This window comes from Paramormyrops kingsleyae, chromosome 25 (genome assembly GCF_048594095.1).
Source record: "Paramormyrops kingsleyae isolate MSU_618 chromosome 25, PKINGS_0.4, whole genome shotgun sequence".
Classification (NCBI taxonomy): Eukaryota; Metazoa; Chordata; class Actinopteri; order Osteoglossiformes; family Mormyridae; genus Paramormyrops; species Paramormyrops kingsleyae.
The window spans coordinates 3,948,392-3,969,554 of NC_132821.1; the positions used below are offsets into that span (position 1 = coordinate 3,948,392).

General features: G+C 44.5%; 1 long non-coding RNA gene across 1 annotated transcript; it reads right to left on the minus strand.

Annotated features, from left to right (window-relative positions):
• Nucleotides 1-15,426: 15,426 nt before the first annotated feature.
• On the minus strand, nucleotides 15,427-17,629 carry LOC140582973 (uncharacterized). The gene is made up of 3 exons (XR_011985777.1): nucleotides 17,226-17,629; nucleotides 16,333-16,425; nucleotides 15,427-16,080 (listed from the first exon to the last, which is right to left on the minus strand). It is a non-coding gene; the product is annotated as an uncharacterized lncRNA (long non-coding RNA).
• Between the last annotated feature and the right edge of the window lie 3,534 nt (nucleotides 17,630-21,163).

The following is a 21,163-nucleotide window of genomic DNA, read 5'->3' on the forward strand; positions in this document are numbered from 1 at the left end:
CACCAAATTTCTCACACACACATCTGGTCATAAAGCCTTTCACTTGACAAAAAATCTAAACCGAAATGCACAAGTCCAGGGGTTTTAATTCCTAAATAGAGGTTGCTGTATTCAGAAGAGGGCGTTTGCAAATAAAAATGAAAAAAAAATATTATGGGAACATCTTATAATCCACTACATTTTTTATTGTCTTTTTAAATGCTTTTGTCCCTTATAATGGGCGTCAATGGAGGGTGTTACGTGCCGTAAGTTCTAGGAGGAGCCCAGCCGACTCTCCGGACCTCCCGCCTCAGTCAACATTCGCCGGATACATCTTGGCTCCACCTCCTCGACTGGACCCCGCCCCATCGTTACGTGTCACTTCCTGGTTCCCGGAGTGAAAAGCCGGACAACAAGTTACCTCGGGAGCTCTGCTCATTGTTTGCTTGTGGATTGTTTGGATTGTTGGATTATTGGACTATTGTGTATGACTGCTTTCTTTCTGGACTACGATTTTCGCTTTTCCCCTTCTCGGTACTGTCGCTTTGGTTTGTTTGCTTTACTGGTTTTGATCTCTCGGCCGGCTCTCGACTATTCTCCTTTGCTCGCCCCCTCGGATACCGTGATTTCTTGTCCTTGTGTACTGGCTGTTTGTTTGTCTCATTTTGGTGCGTAAGGAGTGATTGCCTTTTGGTTTTGCGGATCGTGGTTATTGTGTGTTTTTTGGTTAGGGAGTCAGGCGTAGTATTTGTTGTTTGTTTACTTGTTTTCACTTAGGTATTAGCTTAGTTGGGACATGTTCGTTTAGCTGTTTTTGTTTGTCGTTTTGGCATAGATCATTCCCGAAGTTCGTTGCACCTCGTGTTTGTGAACGTGTTTGTGAAAAATAAAAAAAATCCACAAAAAAAGAACCTCTTGTGTCCCTTGTTCCCGTTCCCTTATTCCCTGGTTGTCTTGTCTTCCCCTTTCCCTGTCCCTTACCTTTCTGGCGGTCCCTGACCCTAGACTGGGGGCCGTAACAGAAATTGGGGGCTCGTCCTGTCCTTTCTTTCTTCCTTCTGGTGTTTGTCTGGCGGATTTTTTTTTGTGGGGGGGCGGTAGTGGTTGTGTTAGTGGTAGCAAATATGGCCCAGTTCGATCTCGTAGCTTTCACTCTGCACCCCACGCTCGAGAAATTCGATAGGTGCCGCAAGGATGACTTGCTGGCTATAGCGGAGTTTTTCCATGTGTCTGTCCCCGTTGAGGCTGCCAAACGGGTGATTAAGCAGGTCCTACAGGACATTCTGATGCAGCAAGGTATCCTACCCGAGTTGGGCGGTTCGCCGCGTGTTGCGTCCACACCCCTGCGGTTGCCGACTGCAGCGGAGGCCAGCGGCGATGACCTAGGGCTGGGGATCGGCATAGATCTCGGCGATCCTCACTCGGCTCGGGAGGAGCTGTTGCTCACTATCAAGCTACGGGAGCTGGAACTGGAGATTAAGCAGCAGGAGTACCAGGCACAGCTTCTCCATGTCCAGGCTGTGGAGGTGGAAGCGGAGAAGGAGGTGGCGTTACTCAGGATGAGCTTGGCTGACCAAAAGCCTGTGCCCCTTCCGCGGAAGGCTCGCTCACCAGGTACGACCCCTCAGGCTGGCCTACCACCCCGAGACTCTGTTGATGCCCAAGACGCTCCTCGCCCTCGTCCGTGTTCTCCTGTGAGTTCGCCAGCTCCCCGCAGCGTTGAAATTCGACAACCTGGATTTGATGTTAGTCGCCATATTGGGCTTGTTCCTATTTTCCGAGAGAATGAGGTAGATGCCTATTTCTCTATTTTTGAGCGTATTGGTATGACTTTGGACTAGCCCAAGCATCTTTGGTTGTTGCTTTTGCAATGCAAGTTAGTGGGAAAAGCACAGGAAGTGTGTTCGGCTCTAGCGTTACATCAGAGTCTCGATTATGAGATCGTGAAGGCCACCATATTGAAGGCTTATGAGCTAGTTCCTGAGGCATACCGGCAGAACTTTAGGTCCCTGAGTAAATCCGCCAGCCAAACCTACGTTGAGTTTGCCCGTGAAAAAACTGTGCTGTTCGATAAGTGGTGTGCTGCATGTGGTGTGTCTGATTTCGACCAACTTAACCCTATGGAGTGCACCAGGGGCCCCTTGCATGGGGGGCATTTCTTCCCTCTTTGGAATAATTACCTTATAACTTCAGATATAAAAGTCACAGACACATGCCTGATACCTAAAATCAAAGTTGACCCTTTTACAATTGATTGTAGGAAGTTCAATAACGAAATGAATAACCTGTGTATAATTTATGGACATGCGAATATAACAAAAACAGCTGGAAAAATACAAAATCTGTCTTTGTGTCTTGGATTTTTGTAAATATTTCAAAAACTACATGATGGAATAGGTCCAATTTCTGGTTCCCAAACTTGTTTTCTACATGTGTGCCCAATTTCATATCATTTGATGCAGCCCAACAGGTTTTACGGAGGAAAGAGCAAATGGTGCAACTGGGAGCTTTTCCTATCCAAAACTAATCTGAAACTTATCCAAAATGGCAATAATGTAACTAGCAGTGTTTTTTGGGGTAGCAACTTTCTTTCTAAATGCATTACCACTTATAGGTCATAAGTAACAATTTGTCACACATCATCACCACACATTTGTAGGAAAATCTATATTTTATTCACACGACTTGTGCCAAACTTATCCAAAACCTATCCAAACTGGCCACAGTGTAACTAGCAGTGTTTTTTGGGGTAGCGTCTTTCTTTCTAAATGCATTATCACTTATGGGTCATAAGTAACATTTTGTCACACAAAATCACCACACATTTGTAGGAAAATCTATATTTTATTCACACGACTTGTGCCAAACCTATCCAAAATGGCCGCAGTGTAACTAGCAGTGTTTTGGGATAGCGTCTTTCTTTCTAAATGCATTACCACTTATGGGTCATAAGAAACATTTTGTTTCTAACCATAACCCTGCATAACTGTGCCCAAACAAAGCCCGACAAGTGCCCCGCATAACTGTGCCCAAACAAAGCCCGACAAGTGCCCCGCATAACTTTGCCCAAACAAAGCCGACAAGTGCCCCGCATAACTTTGCCCAAACAAAGCCGACAAGTACCGTACATAATGTTGCCCAAACAAAGCCGACAAGTACTGTACATAACTTTGCTCAAACAAGGCCGACAAGTACCCCGCATAACTTTGCCCAAACAAAGCCCCGCGTAACTTTGCCCAAGTGAAAGCCAAAAGCGCTGCATTACTTTGCACACTTCAAAGCTTGACAAAGGCGATGCGGAACTTTTCCCAATGTACCACAATACAAGTGTTACCAAAGCAAATGTTAATTGTAATTTGCTGACTCACGGAATTATAAAAATCTATAGAATAAAAGAGTAAAATGTAAACTGTAAATAATGTACTTATGTCGAGCGTTGCATCCTCTCCGCGCAAAAAAGCGTCCTCCTTCATCGAATCAATGGATAAAAGCGACACTTTCTTCCCCCGAACCACTCTTCAAAATCATCTTCTGTGCTTTCTCAACAGTGAAAGTCATCCGAGCCATTTTTTTTCAGTCAAAAAAGTTGTTGTCCGAAAATAACTGGGTAAACTCACGGAGACTACGTGCGCAATGCGTAATCGAGACACTCCCACAAATACTGCACCTGCAGAGAATAAGTTGGCATTCATGTCCCCAGCGCGAAAAACAATGCCCAATCAGCACATCCCATACCATTTTGCAAACCTTAGACACACCTCTATTGGATGAAGCAAATGACACTGTAATTTGATGTTCATGTAAAAAGTTTATTATGGTGAAACATAACCATGGTCAAAGGTTCAGTGCGTAAAAAATAATGTGCTAGCAGGGAAGCAGAGCATATATCTGAAAAAATACTTGACAATGAAGGATTACAGTGATTGATTTATGTACATAAGAGATCAAGCTTTCAAACGAGGGTAACTTTGTCATTTTATTCATTGGTTTTCTTCTAAAACTCCGAAGATGAAAAACATTGCACGAATGTACAGAATGCCGACTGACATTTTTCCGCGATGAGTGAGCAAGCTATTTGAGAGCATTACAGTCATATTTATGGAAAAATGTGTGTTTTGTCTTAATACTGTGACGGTTTATGAAGTATTTGCCGTGAAAGAAATAGTTTGAAGTGCTTGGTTTTCATTTTATTAACACTTATATTTTACTTCCTGACACTCGACCCGTTTAAAGATGGCTACCATGGTCATTTTATTTTTACTTGTTACAAAAAAACCATGGCACAAAAATTGCGCAACTTTCTACAGATATTATCTGAAAGGTTTTTTGTAGTGTAACAAGCCGTTTTTGGTTGATTTGATACATTTGTTTCTTTTATTGAACGTCATTTTTTTTTGTTATTGAAAATCCGGACGTATGCGTCCGAACCACTAGGCGGCGACAGTGAAAGAGTTAAGGAGTTGTTACTGTTAGAAGAATTTAAGAACTGTATCCCTGATCGTGTGGTGGTATATTTGAATGAGCAAAAAGCTGTTTCTTTGTCCGAAGCTGCCACCCTTGCGGATGAGTTTATTCTGACCCATAAGACTGTGTTCACCCCAACCCCTATGCCTCGCAGACTTGGTCTCCGTCCTCTGACGCCTCCTTTGTCTTCAGCTGCCACTCCACCTTCTGTGGAGAAACGGGAATGTTACTATTGTCATGAGGTGGGTCATATCATCTCGGTCTGTCCCGCTCTGAAGCGGAAGAATGCTCGGGTTGCTACCCGAAAGGTATAACTCGCTGCTTGTGTCGACCAGGCTGTTTCGCCAGCTCTTACGGTTGACTCCACCTTTCAGCCCTTTGTGTTCCCTGGCACGGTCTCGCTCGGAGAAACCCATGTACAACATCCTGTAACTATCCTACAGGATACGGGTGCTGCGCAGTCTTTCTTAGTTGACGATATTCTCCCTCTAGATGAGACTACGTATTGTGGTACTGATGTATTAGTGCAAGGTATCGCCCTCTGTGTGACCGCGGTTCCCCTGCACACTGTATACCTGAGAACCCCTGATTTCTCAGGATATGTGCGCGTTGCAGTACAAAAACAGTTACCTGTGTCCGGTGTCACGCTTGTACTAGGGAACGACATCGCAGGTGGGAGGCTTGTGCCTCTTCCTGAGGTCAACCCAGACCCCGCCGTATGTGAAAATGATGTTGCGGTAGAGCTTCCGATGGTGTTCCCTGCCTGTGTACTTACTCGCGCTCAGCGGCGCCGGCTTGCAGACATCGATTTAGCAGACACGTTTATGTCCGACCCCGCTTTGCCAACTCCCTCGTCTGATATTGATCCTTACGTTCCGATTCCTGTGAAACTTGCTGTGTCCCCTGAGGTTCCCTCCACTGCTGATGCGCTGATCGCGGCACAGGGGGATGATCCCTCCTTGGAGGCTTGTCGTGCTTCCACTGTTGACAAAGGCGAGTTAAAGGACCACCTCACCGCATATTATCATCGCAACGGAGTGCTGATGCGGAAGTGGGCCCCTCCGGACTCACCTTTTGAGTGGGCTACGTTATTTCAGGTGGTAGTCCCCGGGTTATATCGGGAGTACGTGTTATCTCTCGCTCACGATCACCCGTGTTCGGGTCATCTAGGGGTTAGGAAAACGTTGACTCGGCTTCTGGCATACTTTTTTTGGCGTGGAGTGAATGCTGATGTGAAAAGATATTGTAGGTCTTGTCATGCTTGCCAGGTGGTGGGCAAGCCAAATCAGACCATCGTCCCAGCTCCTCTACGTCCGATTCCTGCAATGGGAGAACCTTTTGAGCACGTTCTCATCGACTGTGTAGGCCCCTTACCAAAGACTCGCTCAGGGAATTGTTATTTGTTTACCCTTATGTGTACCGCTACTCGGTTTCCGGAAGCCACCCCTATTCGTAGTTTGCGAACCCCGGTTATAGTCAAGCATTTGATTAAGTTCTTCACCACTTTCGGGCTTCCTAGGCGGGTACAATCAGATCAGGGTACACATTTTATGTCCAAGCTGTTTGCTCAGGTGGTTCGCGAGTTGGGTGTGTGCCATACGGTCTCCAGCGCCTATCACCCTGAGAGCCAGGGGGCGTTGGAACGATTTCACCAGTCATTTAAAAACATGTTGCGTATTTTTTGTTTGGACGCAGGGAAGGAGTGGGATGAGGGGGTGCCCCTTCTCCTATTCGCTATACGTGGTGCAGTACAAGAAGCCACCGGCTTCAGTCCTGCTGAGCTAGTTTTCGGTCACACTGCTCGGGGTCCCCTAAAAATTGTACAGGAGCAGTGGTTGTCCCCAGATGCGTCGTCTCCGATGCATAATGTGTCCAAATTCGTCACCTCCCTACGTGAGAGAATGTCGGCCGTTAGGGAGTTAGCTCGCCGGTCTCTCGGAATCGCGCAGGAAAAGATGAAGGGCCGGAAACATTCTATCATATCCCTGATCGTGTGGTGGTATATTTGAATGAGCAAAAAGCTGTTTCTTTGTCCGAAGCTGCCACCCTTGCGGATGAGTTTATTCTGACCCATAAGACTGTGTTCACCCCAACCCCTATGCCTCGCAGACTTGGTCTCCGTCCTCTGACGCCTCCTTTGTCTTCAGCTGCCACTCCACCTTCTGTGGAGAAACGGGAATGTTACTATTGTCATGAGGTGGGTCATATCATCTCGGTCTGTCCCGCTCTGAAGCGGAAGAATGCTCGGGTTGCTACCCGAAAGGTATAACTCGCTGCTTGTGTCGACCAGGCTGTTTCGCCAGCTCTTACGGTTGACTCCACCTTTCAGCCCTTTGTGTTCCCTGGCACGGTCTCGCTCGGAGAAACCCATGTACAACATCCTGTAACTATCCTACAGGATACGGGTGCTGCGCAGTCTTTCTTAGTTGACGATATTCTCCCTCTAGATGAGACTACGTATTGTGGTACTGATGTATTAGTGCAAGGTATCGCCCTCTGTGTGACCGCGGTTCCCCTGCACACTGTATACCTGAGAACCCCTGATTTCTCAGGATATGTGCGCGTTGCAGTACAAAAACAGTTACCTGTGTCCGGTGTCACGCTTGTACTAGGGAACGACATCGCAGGTGGGAGGCTTGTGCCTCTTCCTGAGGTCAACCCAGACCCCGCCGTATGTGAAAATGATGTTGCGGTAGAGCTTCCGATGGTGTTCCCTGCCTGTGTACTTACTCGTGCTCAGCGGCGCCGGCTTGCAGACATCGATTTAGCAGACACGTTTATGTCCGACCCCGCTTTGCCAACTCCCTCGTCTGATATTGATCCTTACGTTCCGATTCCTGTGAAACTTGCTGTGTCCCCTGAGGTTCCCTCCACTGCTGATGCGCTGATCGCGGCACAGGGGGATGATCCCTCCTTGGAGGCTTGTCGTGCTTCCACTGTTGACAAAGGCGAGTTAAAGGACCACCTCACCGCATATTATCATCGCAACGGAGTGCTGATGCGGAAGTGGGCCCCTCCGGACTCACCTTTTGAGTGGGCTACGTTATTTCAGGTGGTAGTCCCCGGGTTATATCGGGAGTACGTGTTATCTCTCGCTCACGATCACCCGTGTTCGGGTCATCTAGGGGTTAGGAAAACGTTGACTCGGCTTCTGGCATACTTTTTTTGGCGTGGAGTGAATGCTGATGTGAAAAGATATTGTAGGTCTTGTCATGCTTGCCAGGTGGTGGGCAAGCCAAATCAGACCATCGTCCCAGCTCCTCTACGTCCGATTCCTGCAATGGGAGAACCTTTTGAGCACGTTCTCATCGACTGTGTAGGCCCCTTACCAAAGACTCGCTCAGGGAATTGTTATTTGTTTACCCTTATGTGTACCGCTACTCGGTTTCCGGAAGCCACCCCTATTCGTAGTTTGCGAACCCCGGTTATAGTCAAGCATTTGATTAAGTTCTTCACCACTTTCGGGCTTCCTAGGCGGGTACAATCAGATCAGGGTACACATTTTATGTCCAAGCTGTTTGCTCAGGTGGTTCGCGAGTTGGGTGTGTGCCATACGGTCTCCAGCGCCTATCACCCTGAGAGCCAGGGGGCGTTGGAACGATTTCACCAGTCATTTAAAAACATGTTGCGTATTTTTTGTTTGGACGCAGGGAAGGAGTGGGATGAGGGGGTGCCCCTTCTCCTATTCGCTATACGTGGTGCAGTACAAGAAGCCACCGGCTTCAGTCCTGCTGAGCTAGTTTTCGGTCACACTGCTCGGGGTCCCCTAAAAATTGTACAGGAGCAGTGGTTGTCCCCAGATGCGTCGTCTCCGATGCATAATGTGTCCAAATTCGTCACCTCCCTACGTGAGAGAATGTCGGCCGTTAGGGAGTTAGCTCGCCGGTCTCTCGGAATCGCGCAGGAAAAGATGAAGGGCCGTTTCGATGAGTCTGCAAAGACCCGGTGCTTTCACCCAGGGGAACGCGTTCTAGTCCTTCTGCCGTTGCCCGGGTCCTCCCTGCGCGCTCGTTTCTCGGGTCCATATGTAATACGGGAAAAACTTAGTCCCACTAACTATGTGTTAGAGACTCCTGATCGCAGGAGGAAATCTCGTATATGTCATGTTAACATGTTAAAACCCTACCTTGTTCGCTTGGGTTCCACTCCTTCGGCCGTCTCTGCTCCGGTCCCCACTCCTGCAGGCATCGTGTCTCTGAGCCAGTATTCTCCGGAGAGTGACGACTTGCACCTAGGTCAGAATTGTCTTCCTTGTGCTCGTCTCCACAACTCTGAGGCTCTGCGAAACCTTACGTCCCAGCTCAGCCACTTACCTCGGTCCGCCCAGAGTGATGTTACGTCTTTGATAGAATGTTTCCGGTCCCTTTTTGCCGATGTTCCGTCGCGTACCCCTGTGATTGTGCACGACATCGATGTTGGTGATCATCTCCCTATTAAGCAACATCCCTATCGTGTCAACCCTCGGAAAAGGGCTTTGTTGTCCCAAGAAACCACCTACCTGGTAGACACTGGTCTCGCTGTTCCCAGCAAGAGCCCGTGGTCTTCACCTTGCCTACTTGTCCCCAAGCCCGATGGCACCTTTCGTTTCTGCACAGATTACCGAAAACTTAATGCCGTGACTCGACCGGATGCGTACCCTCTTCCTCGTATGGAGGACTGTGTTGATCACATTGGTTCTGCGAAATTCGTGACTAAGTTAGACTTGTTAAAAGGGTATTGGCAGGTTCCCCTTACGCCCCGCGCCTCTGAGGTCTCTGCATTTGCTACCCCGGACGCCTTCCTTCAGTACACCGTGATGGCCTTCGGGTTACGAAACGCCCCAGCTACCTTTCAGAGGCTTATGCACAAAGTTCTTGTTGATGTCCCTAATTGTGAGGCTTATCTGGATGACGTGGTTGTTTATTCGGACTCGTGGGAGGAGCATATTCGGTTGCTGGAGCAAGTATTCACCCGGTTACGGAAGGCTTCACTAGTGCTCAACCTCGAGAAGTGTGAGTCCGGTCAAGGTACGGTCAGCTATCTCGGGAAGATGGTTGGCCAGGGGAAGGTCAAGCCCCTGGACGTGAAAGTCCAGGCCATAGGCTCATTTCCCGTCCCACAGACGTCACGGGAATTGAAGCGGTTTCTGGGAATGGCCGGCTACTACCGGTGTTTCTGCCGGAACTTCTCTGATGTTGTCTCCCCACTTACCCATTTGCTTCGCAAAGGCACGAAGTTCATTTGGTCTCCTATATGTCAGGCCGCGTTCGAGGCTGTGAAACTGCTATTAAGTAGTTCCCCTGTGTTGGCTGCCCCAGACTTTTCTATCCCCTTCAAGCTGGAGGTGGACGCTAGTGGCATAGGCGCCGGTGCCGTCCTCCTGCAAGAAGATTGCCACGGTCTCGATCACCCCGTATGCTACTTCTCTAGGAAGTTCGTGAAGCACCAATTACCGTATAGCGCTATCGAAAAGGAGGCCCTCGCCCTCTTGTTGGCCTTACAGCATTTTGAGGTGTACCTCGGTGACAGCGTCCAACCGGTGTTCGTTTATACGGACCACAATCCTTTAGTGTTCCTGAATCGAATGTGTAACACAAACCAGCGCCTTATGCGCTGGGCTCTGATTGTTCAGTCTTTCAACCTGGCAATTAAGCACAAAAAAGGGGTTGCTAATCTCGTAGCCGATGCTCTCTCCCGTGCTTGACTTTTATCTTTGTTTGCCGCAAGTGGGGTGTCTTGGTTTTTTGATATTTGTGATTGCGAACACCTGCCGGGTTCGCTCTTGTGTGGGGGGGTGTTACGTGATGTAAGTTCGAGGAGGAGCCCAGCCGACTCTCCGGACCTCCCGCCTCAGTCAACATTCGCCGGATACATCTTGGCTCCGCCTCCTCGACTGGACCCCGCCCCATCGTTACGTGTCACTTCCTGGTTCCCGGAGTGAAAAGCCGGACAACAAGTTACCTCGGGAGCTCTGCTCATTGTTTGCTTGTGGATTGTTTGGATTATTGGACTATTGTGTATGACTGCTTTCTTTCTGGACTACGATTTTCGCTTTTCCCCTTCTCGGTACTGTCGCTTTGGTTTGTTTGCTTTACTGGTTTTGATCTCTCGCCCGGCTCTCGACTATTCTCCTTTGCTCGCCCCCTCGGATACCGTGATTTCTTGTCCTTGTGTACTGGCTGTTTGTTTGTCTCATTTTGGTGCGTAAGGAGTGATTGCCTTTTGGTTTTGCGGATCGTGGTTATTGTGTGTTTTTTGGTTAGGGAGTCAGGCGTAGTATTTGTCGTTTGTTTACTTGTTTTCACTTAGGAATTAGCTTAGTTGGGACGTGTTCGTTTAGCTGTTTTTGTTTGTTGTTTTGGCATAGATCACTCCCGAAGTTCGTTGCACCTCGTGTTTGTGAACGTCTTTGTGAAAAAAAAAAAACCATAAAAAAAGAACCTCTTGTGTCCCTTGTTCCCGTTCCCTTATTCCCTGGTTGTCTTGTCTTCCCCTTTCCCTGTCCCTTACCTTTCTGGCGGTCCCTGACCCTAGACTGGGGACCGTAACAGAGGGGAAAACGCTTAACGTATGATAAAGTCCATATTCCTTGTATTTAGGTTTTGATTTTTTGTCAGGTGAAAGTGTTTATGACCAGATATATGTGTGAGAAATATAGTGATTTTTGGTGGCTCTCTTGGTACATTAAACCACATTAAGCTTTTTCACATTATGCGTTTTAGAATGTCCCTATTGAAATCGCATTCGCCTGGTAACTTCATGAACAACGCAGCGTTGAAACGATTTCAAAATCGTGTTAAATTTTCATGCATTTTCATGTTAGGCTACCTTTGGTGACATTTCCTGTTATAGCTTTTAATCATTCTACAAATAAAACCAAATTCCAGTGAAGTCTTGTGTGATTAGGCTTTTTTTTTGTGGGGGGGGGGGGGTGCATGGGCACTGTTTGTGCATAGGTCCCAGAATTTGGTGCTACGCCCTTGTCCGCGACAGGCGGGGGATCACTGTATGTATTTGTTGCCTGCAAATGCCTGACCTTATTCTGTTGATATATTTGTCTGAACTTTCTTGATACATTTTAAAACTATTTGTAAAAGAATTTTCTTGACTAACTTATTTGCTTCAACATCCTTCATCCTGATATTATCATAAATTAACTACCTGTATTATTTCATGTATAATTCTTTTTCAGATCACCCTCAGAGCAGGAGTTTGACTACAAAGATTTGTGTCATTCAGATACACATTACGTAAGAAACCAAGTGAGTAAGACTGACATAAATGTCTCTGGTTTATTTGAAGTAGGGATGTATTTTAGCTACTTAAAAAAGGATGACCTGAAAATTTTTGTCCCTTTCAATGAAAGATGGGATGGCCCTGTAAATTATGCAGCATTGTTGTACCAGCAAAGACTGATATTTTAAAGCATTATAGACTGCTTCACGGAACCTTTGGAAAAAGTAATGTGTTGCCTTGTATACATGTAGATTGCCCATGCTCTTTTAAAAACTGGAGTTCCCTCCGCTCTCACTTGTCAAGAAGGCACCCAGAAGTTAAATCTCTTAACTCATCAAAAGTAACCTTTTCATTCACCTGCTGTTTATGTCAAAAGCCTGGATTTCTGAATGAAAAGGAATTTTTTGAACACATAGGTCATCATCTGAAGAATAAAGAAACTGTGAAATGTGTCTATGTAGGGTGCAATCACCAAACAAATGTTTATGGAACTTTTGCAACACACAAACACAGGAAGCATACTCCGCATACTTCACAGGATTTCAAACCAGGTATTATCTGTCAAAGTCAGTTAAAATTAGCAGAGGAACCACTTGGTTTTGAAGCCCCTGAAGAGGATAATGATCACAGAGATAATTATGAAGTGACTGCCACTAATGCACAGTGTGAAGAGGAAGTTGGAAGCAGTGTGGTTGAAGAGTATATAGCGTCCCTGTTATTGAAATTAGAAAGTGTTCATAATGTTTCAGTTCGCTGCATTGATGAATTGGTAGATGATCTTCACTTCATAGCAAGTTCTGCAGCCATATCTTCAGTTAAAGGTATTGTTGTTTCACATTTAAAGAAAAATAACCAGACTATTAATGACACGTTTGTTACATCTCTAGTGGATGAATTGTGCAAATCCAATCCCCTAAGCACCGCTCTCAGTAGTGCTGGTCCTCTGTCTTCATCAGACGGCAGTATTATAAATAAAAATTTGAAGTTGATGAACCTGTTGAATACATCCTTGACCCAAATGAGAAGAGAAGTTTCCAGTATGTCCCAATTCTTCAATCTTTGATTCAGATTTTGGGTAAAGAAATTATTAGAGAAAAAGTTCTGAGTAAAGAACAGGACAAGTTGTCATCTACTATATATGAATCCTATCAAGATGGTACAGTTTATAAAGAGAATTATTTTTATTCTGAAGAACTAAGAATTACACTTGTCCTATACATTGACAACTTCGTACAAATTTGTAATCCTCTGGGAACATCAAGAAAGAAGCATAAGATCACGGCTGTATACTGGGTGTTTGACAACATCCCTCACTCTCAATCCACTCTGAACTCAGCATATTTGGCCCTTTTATGTAAAGCAGTTGACATAAAAAGATTTGGCTATGATATAGCCCCTTTGTTAAAAAATATTGCTGTCTTGGAGAGTGATGGCATCTATATTTCCACTGTTGGACAAAATGTGAAAGGAAATGTGTTTTGTGTAGCTGCAGACAATCTTGGACTAGTGGAAAATTTTTCCAGACCATTCATCTGCAGAATTTGTCTTGGACAGCGATCAGAAAGGAGGTGAGGTCTGGTGCATTTCTTGCTCGTACCAAAGAAGCACATACCACTCATGTATTGACCGTTAAAGAAAAACTTGCTTTGATACACTGTTTCGGTGTAAAAAAGGCTTGCCTATTGACTGAAAATCTCAGCTACTTCTACTTTGTTACTGGCTACCCACCTGACATTTTGCACGATACTTTTGAGGGTATTGTTCCCTTGGAACTGGGTCTGTGCTTTAGTGTTTTCATTTCCAAGAAACATTTCACATTCAGTGAACTTAATAGTGCCATCTTACAGTTTCCGTATAAATGGGCTGACAAAACTGATTGTCCTCAGCCAGTGCCTGCAACCTTCTCCTCCCAAAAAAAGATTAGAGGAAACGCACATGAAAATTGGGCCCTCATATGATTGCTGCCATTCATTATTGGACACAATACCTTTGAATGATCCAGCCTGGCTTCTGCTAATGTCTTTAAAAGACATAATTGAGCTAGGTGTTGCTCCAGTCCATAATGAAGAAAGCATTGCATATCTGGACTCAAAAATTTCTGAACACCGACACAGATTCCAGGAAGTATTCCCTAATGAAGTGTTAATCCCAAAGCACCACTTTTTAGAACACTACCCTGCATTAATAAAAGCTTTTGGACCTGTCATTTCTTTCTGGACAATGAGGTTTGAAGCAAAACACAGTCAGTTTAAACGGATTGTAAGGCATACTGGCAACTTTAAGAACATACTCCTGTCTCTGGCTACGAAGCACCAGCTTACGATAAGTCACCACCTGCATTCCACATCAGTTTTGCCTGCTCTTAGTGTTGTAAGAGTAACATCAGTACCATTGGAGGTGTGGTATAAAAATTATAAATGAAGCACTTAGAATAAAAGTCTGCACCTCTTAGTTTGGTGAGTAAAGAAAATCTCTTTTATTCCAGCAAGTTCAGCGAAGCGCTCCCATCACACTCTGGCACTTGGTACCAAGTCACACCCAGCACACAGAGCAACCAGTAGATAAACCATAACTCCCAGGACTTCTAAGTCCTGATTGGTCACAAAACATCAACAAACTAAGCTGAAACGTATAACAAACACAATTCTCCTGCTCCATTGGTTCACCTTGATAGCAAGGTAAAATCCACCCATTATACGCAACTTACTGGAGACAGCCTCGGCCTCTAGACTCTACTTGAGATATGTATATAGATATTAATTATATGACATTGAATCACTGTTAATGTTTGGGTGTTCCATTGATTAATGATTAACACATTGAAGTATTGTCACTGAATCACTGAAAATACATGGTTAACATATGATTAGTATGATTAACATAAGTATGATTAACATGATGCGATCAATTGCGTAACATATTATATATTGACTACTACAACTATTTTATTAAGCTATAACTCTTTGTGCACCAGTTGGGGCGGCTTCGAGTCTCTTCCTACAAGTAGTTTCTCCCCCCCTTTCTCCACTGTCTGCCTCTCCAAGGTCCGAGCTTCTGTGGAGCCAACTGCAGGCAGCTGTCACAAAGCGAGGTCACACAGTATTCAAAACAATCTCTTCTTGCCTAAGGCCTAAGACATAACAGACCCAATATGCCTCCCCTCCCGGGCCTACACTGTAAACCCGGATAAGTTGGTTGTACTTAAACCATTTTCGTCAAGTGATTGCCTCAAATGGTTTAAGTTATTGACAGTAGAAAAAATTAATTTCTTCAAGTATAGTCAACTTAAATGTACAATGGTCAGAATTAAAAAAAATTGTTATATACACTTAAATGTTTTAAGTAATCAGCAATAGAAAAGAAAATTGGAGGCTACTTAAAAGTACAATAGTCAGAACTTAATATAATAAGTCAAATACACTTAAAATCCTAGTCTTATTAAAATACAAATTAAAATATTTGGAATAAGAAAATCCCAATGAAATTCTTTTGTCAATGACCACACAATGCAGCACTTTTAATTTATTTTATTGAAACACACAACAAACCAACAAATGCGTTAACAATGATGCTCTGTATAAAAGACCAGATGAAAATCCAAAATAACAGTGATTAATGTTTTTTTCTGCAGATATTACTTTACTACAGTACCTTTTTATAATGCAACAAATAGAACATGTGTATTGAAATATTAAACGATTTCAGTCCAAATACAATCAGAGCACAGAATTTTAATTGTTTGCTCTATGAACAATTTTTAAGCTTGGAAAAAAAAAACATAAAAAAAACCCACTGACCATGTAGCAGCATATACTGCATGTGCAAAAGAAAAAACACTGTAGGCTTTGTGTGCTACACAACAAAGCAGGCATTAGAACATCAGCTTACAACTACAGTATGCAGTAAGGATCAGATTTGGTAAAAATAAACTTGCAACTTTTCTAAAATGTGCCCTCTGTAAAATATTTTTTTTTAAAATACAATATTAGACACATCTAGCACAAGAAAAATCAGATAGAAAATGAACAACTGCAAGTCTATTTGCTCTAATCAGTGCAAAGTAATTGTGCAACAATCCAGACACAGACATGAAGAGCTGTGCCATAACCCTGCTAGCTCATTCTTCAGCTTCTGAACCTTTGGAGGTAGCTCACTTCGACCTAAATTTAGCATTACCTGCTGAATGAAGGTAAAAGTGTTTTTCAAGCACTTTGGGTACTGCAGATGGAGTGCATAGGTAGAGCCAAACAAAAGGCACATTGCTTGAGGTAGGTTGGTGAGTGCTTCCATTGCAAGGTTGCCCTCTAGGATGATGCCCACTCTTGAGGGATTGAGTTGTGGCAATGCTGGACTTGCAGCACTGTTGTCCTCATAGCAGAGGATTCCCATTGGGATGTCCACGGAGTCTCCCTCAGTAAGACACTACAAAGTGCAAGAAACAAGACAAAAAGAGAATATTCAGGTTAACAGCAATTTGTCTACAATCAGCTGTATAGAATTATTTAATATTATGATTTTTATAATTCAATGTGATTTTATTTTAGGTACTGTAAACAAGCTAATAGAGTCATTTTGTGTGTGTTTATATATAGGTGTCTTTCATGTTGTGACAGTAGGTGGTATATTGCACAATTTGATATTTGAATGGTACAAATGGAGAAAGGGTTTACTCACCAAGCTGCTCTTGAAGAACATAGATGCGTCATCTCCAAGAATGACTGGAAGTCCTCTCAGGACAAGGCATCTAATGGCTGTTGGCTCTGTGCTCTGCAAAGAGGTATAAAATACACTTGAATGTACACATACATTCCTGATGCAAGCAAGGAAAGGGCTCAGTTCTTGCATAAGTTCCATGTTTTAGCCTGTAATGTTTAAAAAGCTGTGCTCTCTTCTCGCAGATGGCAGGGCAGTACTTGCATTTCCAAAGCATTTTAAGGTAGGGTGACCAGATAATCCATGTCAGGGAGGACACTCTGAGCTAGGACAGGAATTGTAAATTACCATTTCAATTAAACGGACCTGGATTTCACTTGAGCACTCAGCTCTTGCTGTGTGCTGATTGGTCAGTCCTATAATGTATGTGCATGTGTCACTAATGCTAATGTGAAACAGCTGGATGAGTCTTTCAGTCAAGGAAACAAACCAGTCAAAGCACAAGAAGAGCTAAACTATTTAGCCGAGCACAGGAGCCTTTCAATTAGAAAGTAGTTTGTAAAACCCAAAGTAGCTCAAAGTGTCCTCCCTGACATGGATTGTCTGGTCACCCTATTTTAAGGTGGCTTTAAACAAAACTAGTAGTGCAAAAAAAATTGGCATATGTTAAAAGTGGGTATTTACTTTTTCAAACCTACATTGAAATAATTTGAATTCTACATTACTTTTGCAAAACTCTATGTAGAGAACACACAAGTAGAGAGATACTCTAAAAACACAATGCTGCAAGTATCAAATGCTCACTGTTCACTTAAGACGACCTCATAATTTACACACATTCAAATGCACGTTTCAAACTACAAATGTTCCAGCAGTTTCTAATTAGTAGTATTTGAACAGAGAAAACAACTCACCTTGTTCATCCACAAAATGGTTTCCTCGTTACCGCAAGCAAAATTCCTTTAAAAGGGTCCAAACTTAAGAAAAACAGACAAATGTAGAGAGAAAATGTATTGTCCAAGGAGCATACAAAGTGCACAGACCTTAAATTGCTTTGTAATTATAAGAAAATGGCACAACTTTTTCTGTATCCTCCAACGGACAAGCAAAGACTTGTCTGGAGTTTTTAGCCAATCACAACAGGGCAGCACTGTGGCCTGAGGTAAAAATTGATAGTTTAAGTTAGTTAAACTTATAAAAAATGAGTACACCCAATGACTGTCTCAAACACTCTTCACATACTCATACTGTTTAAGTAATGCAACAAAACTATTTTTTTATAGTGATATTTACTCAAACTGTTTGCATAGAAAGAACTTTCGGGTTAACAGTGTACTAATGTCCAATTTTACTTCCACAGAGGTCCTGCATGTAGACGTTCAGGAGTCAGTTAGGCATCTTTCTCCTTCTCAGACTCAAGTTCAGCTGGCCGACACAGTTACCTATCAGGGAACAAGGTACTCAAAAGGCATGATTGTGGTCTATGGTTCTACTGTAGGCCTTCCTGATTTTGCAGAAATTGTTCAAATTGCACTTTTTGGCGAACGAGTGCATTTTATCATGAGAACTCAGATATCCTGGTATGATGAACACTCGTGGATATCATCTGGAGTATACAGACCACATAGCTCTTGTTGAACAACAATGCCTAAGTGATGTATGTCCTCTGTCTGCCTATATTGTTGCAGGAAAGCGCATGGTGACATTGAAGCACCACATCTGCCTCTAGTGTTCAGCATCATTGTAACATACCTCTGTGTCTTCTGTCTTGCTAGACATGGAACAAGCTGTGAGGTTCCGGGTTCTCATTGATCATGAAGTCAAGAAACTTACCCTCAACGGTGGATGAGTTGGTGGCAGCTGTGAAAGAGAATTTTTCCATCTCCACAGATATGTCTTCAATACAAAGATGAGGACTTTGATGATTTCTTCACCCTAACCTCTACAAAAGAACTGAAAGATAAAGACACACTTAACCCCCTGGGCCCTGAGGCCTTTTTTCCACTTTCGAGGTAGTCTGACATGCCTTGACATTTTAAAATATTTCACCTATCTAAAAAACATTTATCCCAAAGTGATACATTTGCTTTTATTCAGCACAAACTCAGCACCAATAATCTGAGACCTCTTAGAATGTTATTATTCTATTTTTTGTTAAAATCAACTTTAAACATATACTTTTCAAAAACCTATTTTCAGACATGCTGAGAAATTGTAAAAAATCACATTATAGACATTTCTAGGTAAGACTTTTGAGGTGTGAAACTTATAGACACAGGGGTTGGCTACACATAGGTGAAAGTGACATTCTGAAATTTTATGTAGTTTGATTACTAAAGTGTTAGTACTTTAGAGTGACACTCTTTTTCTCAAAGTCAGTGGCCTTCAAAATGAATATTGATGAGATAGGTGTCCTCACACCTGTAGTAGTTTGCATGCTGTCAATGGCCCATCAGTCTGGAATGTCACTGCACCCCACACCCATCACTTTGGAAAAGCAGTTTGAAACGCAAGAAAAGTAGCAACAATAAAATCCCTTTCACAGTTTATTGATAGATGGAATGAAAAATGAAAAACTGTGACTATATAAATATAGAAAGCGATAAATATGATGCAGTGACTATTATTGACGCTCTGGGGACGAGGGCATCATCGACCGCGTATCTTTCTCGTGTATTTCAGTTTATATCTCGCTGAAATCATTATGTAGAATCATGAAAAAAACACTGACTAAATCTGTTATCTGTCTTCTTTTCAAAACTTCCATTGTCAGAAGTATTAAAGTTTTTAAAATTAGGTTAAATAGGCAAAAAAGCAAATCGTGTCACCTTACTTGGTCTTACTTGCGTCGGGAGCGTTTAGGACCGCTCTCAGCGGAAGATCGCTAATCACGTTCTAAATACGCTGCGTTTGAATCGGCGACCACGTGATTGCAGGCACACAGGCTTAGCCCACTGAGCTATGAACACAGGTATGAGCTTCGCTGCTGAAAGTGGCAACACTGGCGCAAAGCTTCAGCGGCAGAGACGTATCCGTGTGCTATATTGTAGCCGATCAGTGTAAACACTACCCAGACATGTGCTCTTGTTTATTTCGGTCACAGTGGGCGTATTCACATATTTATTTACCCAATACTAACTGTCGGATTATCATGTTATTATCATGCAAATAGCGCGATTTGCAAGTGGGTGGGTGATCAGAGCCGCTTCGAGACGCAGACGCTTAAGTCAGTCACTCTTGTTCTTTCAATTCGTATCACGAAGCTGTAAAAATATATTTAGTTTCTACCTATATATATTTGAAAAGTAGACCGTCCAAGGTTTCTGAGAGTATTTTTAAAATGTGTATATGACAAAAACTCGCGGAGTTAATTAAACGGTTTTGCGAAATTTCTGTCAGATCCCGCCGGCGGGATCGCCGGTCCCAAGGGGTTAAAGTAGTGTATGTGCCGCTAAACTTAATGCTGACAATTGTTCCCCAGGAAAGCACCCCTGGTGCCTCTGATGTGAGCTCTTTATGCGAGTCAGTGAATCTCTCTGTGGACTGTAAATCCCTTGCCTTCTGAAAGGCAGAAGCCATGGCCTACTGTGTTTCCCATTCCAACTTTCTCGCCCAACACTGAGCTGGCTTTGAGACAAGGCAATGAGATTTATTTAAGAGAAGGAACCCTAATGACATCACCAAGTGTCAAATCAGACATCCTGGAGCACCTGGCAGAGGCCATGTGTCAAGGGGGTGCTGACGGAAAAGCAAGGAGGACGCGAAAGCGGATCTGCCCAAGGGGAAAAGCTTTATTGTCCAGAAGTAACGGGGATATATCTGGCAGGGATCAGGCGATCGGTGTCGGTATCCAGGGAATAGGCAGGGCTCGGAATCCGGAGACAGGCAGGAGGTCAGGCGATTGGCGTCAGTATACAGGGGAGTAGACGGGGCTCGAAATCCAGGGACAGGCAGGAGGTCAGGCGATCGGCGTCGGTAGTAAGAGGGCTAGGCGAAGAATCGGAGGTCAGGGATACAGGCAGGCAGAGATACAGACAGGCAGGGAATAAACGCTCGAAATTCGCAACGAAGGCTGAAGATCTCGCATTTGGCTGACGAGCCAAAAGCGAATAAAAAACCTCTTAATCGCTCCGATCGGTATCAGCTGGAGGAGGAGGGCATACGGTAACCGGTCTTGCCGGTTCACGGGATCGGTGTGGGAGAAGCGCTCCGGCCGCTTGCTTGATTCCGTCTAGGGAAATCCTGGGGGCGTGGCGGGAGAACCCTGCGTGATGTCACAGGGGCTTCCCCAGAGCGATCCATGACAGTACCCCGCCCTCCCCAACCGCCAGCCGGCGGGCGAACAGGACTTCCGGCAGGACGACGTTCGAAGTCGGAGATCAGAGACGGATCCAGGACGTGCCGAGCCGGAACCCAGGACCGTTCCTCGGGGCCGTACCCCTGCCAGTCGACCAGATACTGAAGGCCACGACCCCTTCACCAGACGTCCAGCAAGCGACGGACAGTGTACACTTCCCCGCCGTCGACTAACCTGGGTGGAGGAGGAGGCAAAGCAGGAGAAGTGGTCTTCACTGGAAGACGAAGACGAAACGCCAAGGGACCAACAACCTTGGTGATGGGGAAGGGACCAACAAACCGGGGTGCCAACTTCCGAGACGGAACCCATAGAGGAAGGTTCCTAGCGTCCAACCACACTCTCTGTCCCACACGGAAAGCAGGAGCCCGAGACCTGCGGCGGTTGGCATAAGCCTCCATGCGCTTACGGGTACATAGCAGGATGGACCTGGCCTTGTTCCAGGTCCGTTGACAACGACGAAGAAAACGGTGGACGGATGGGACCAGAACCTCCTTT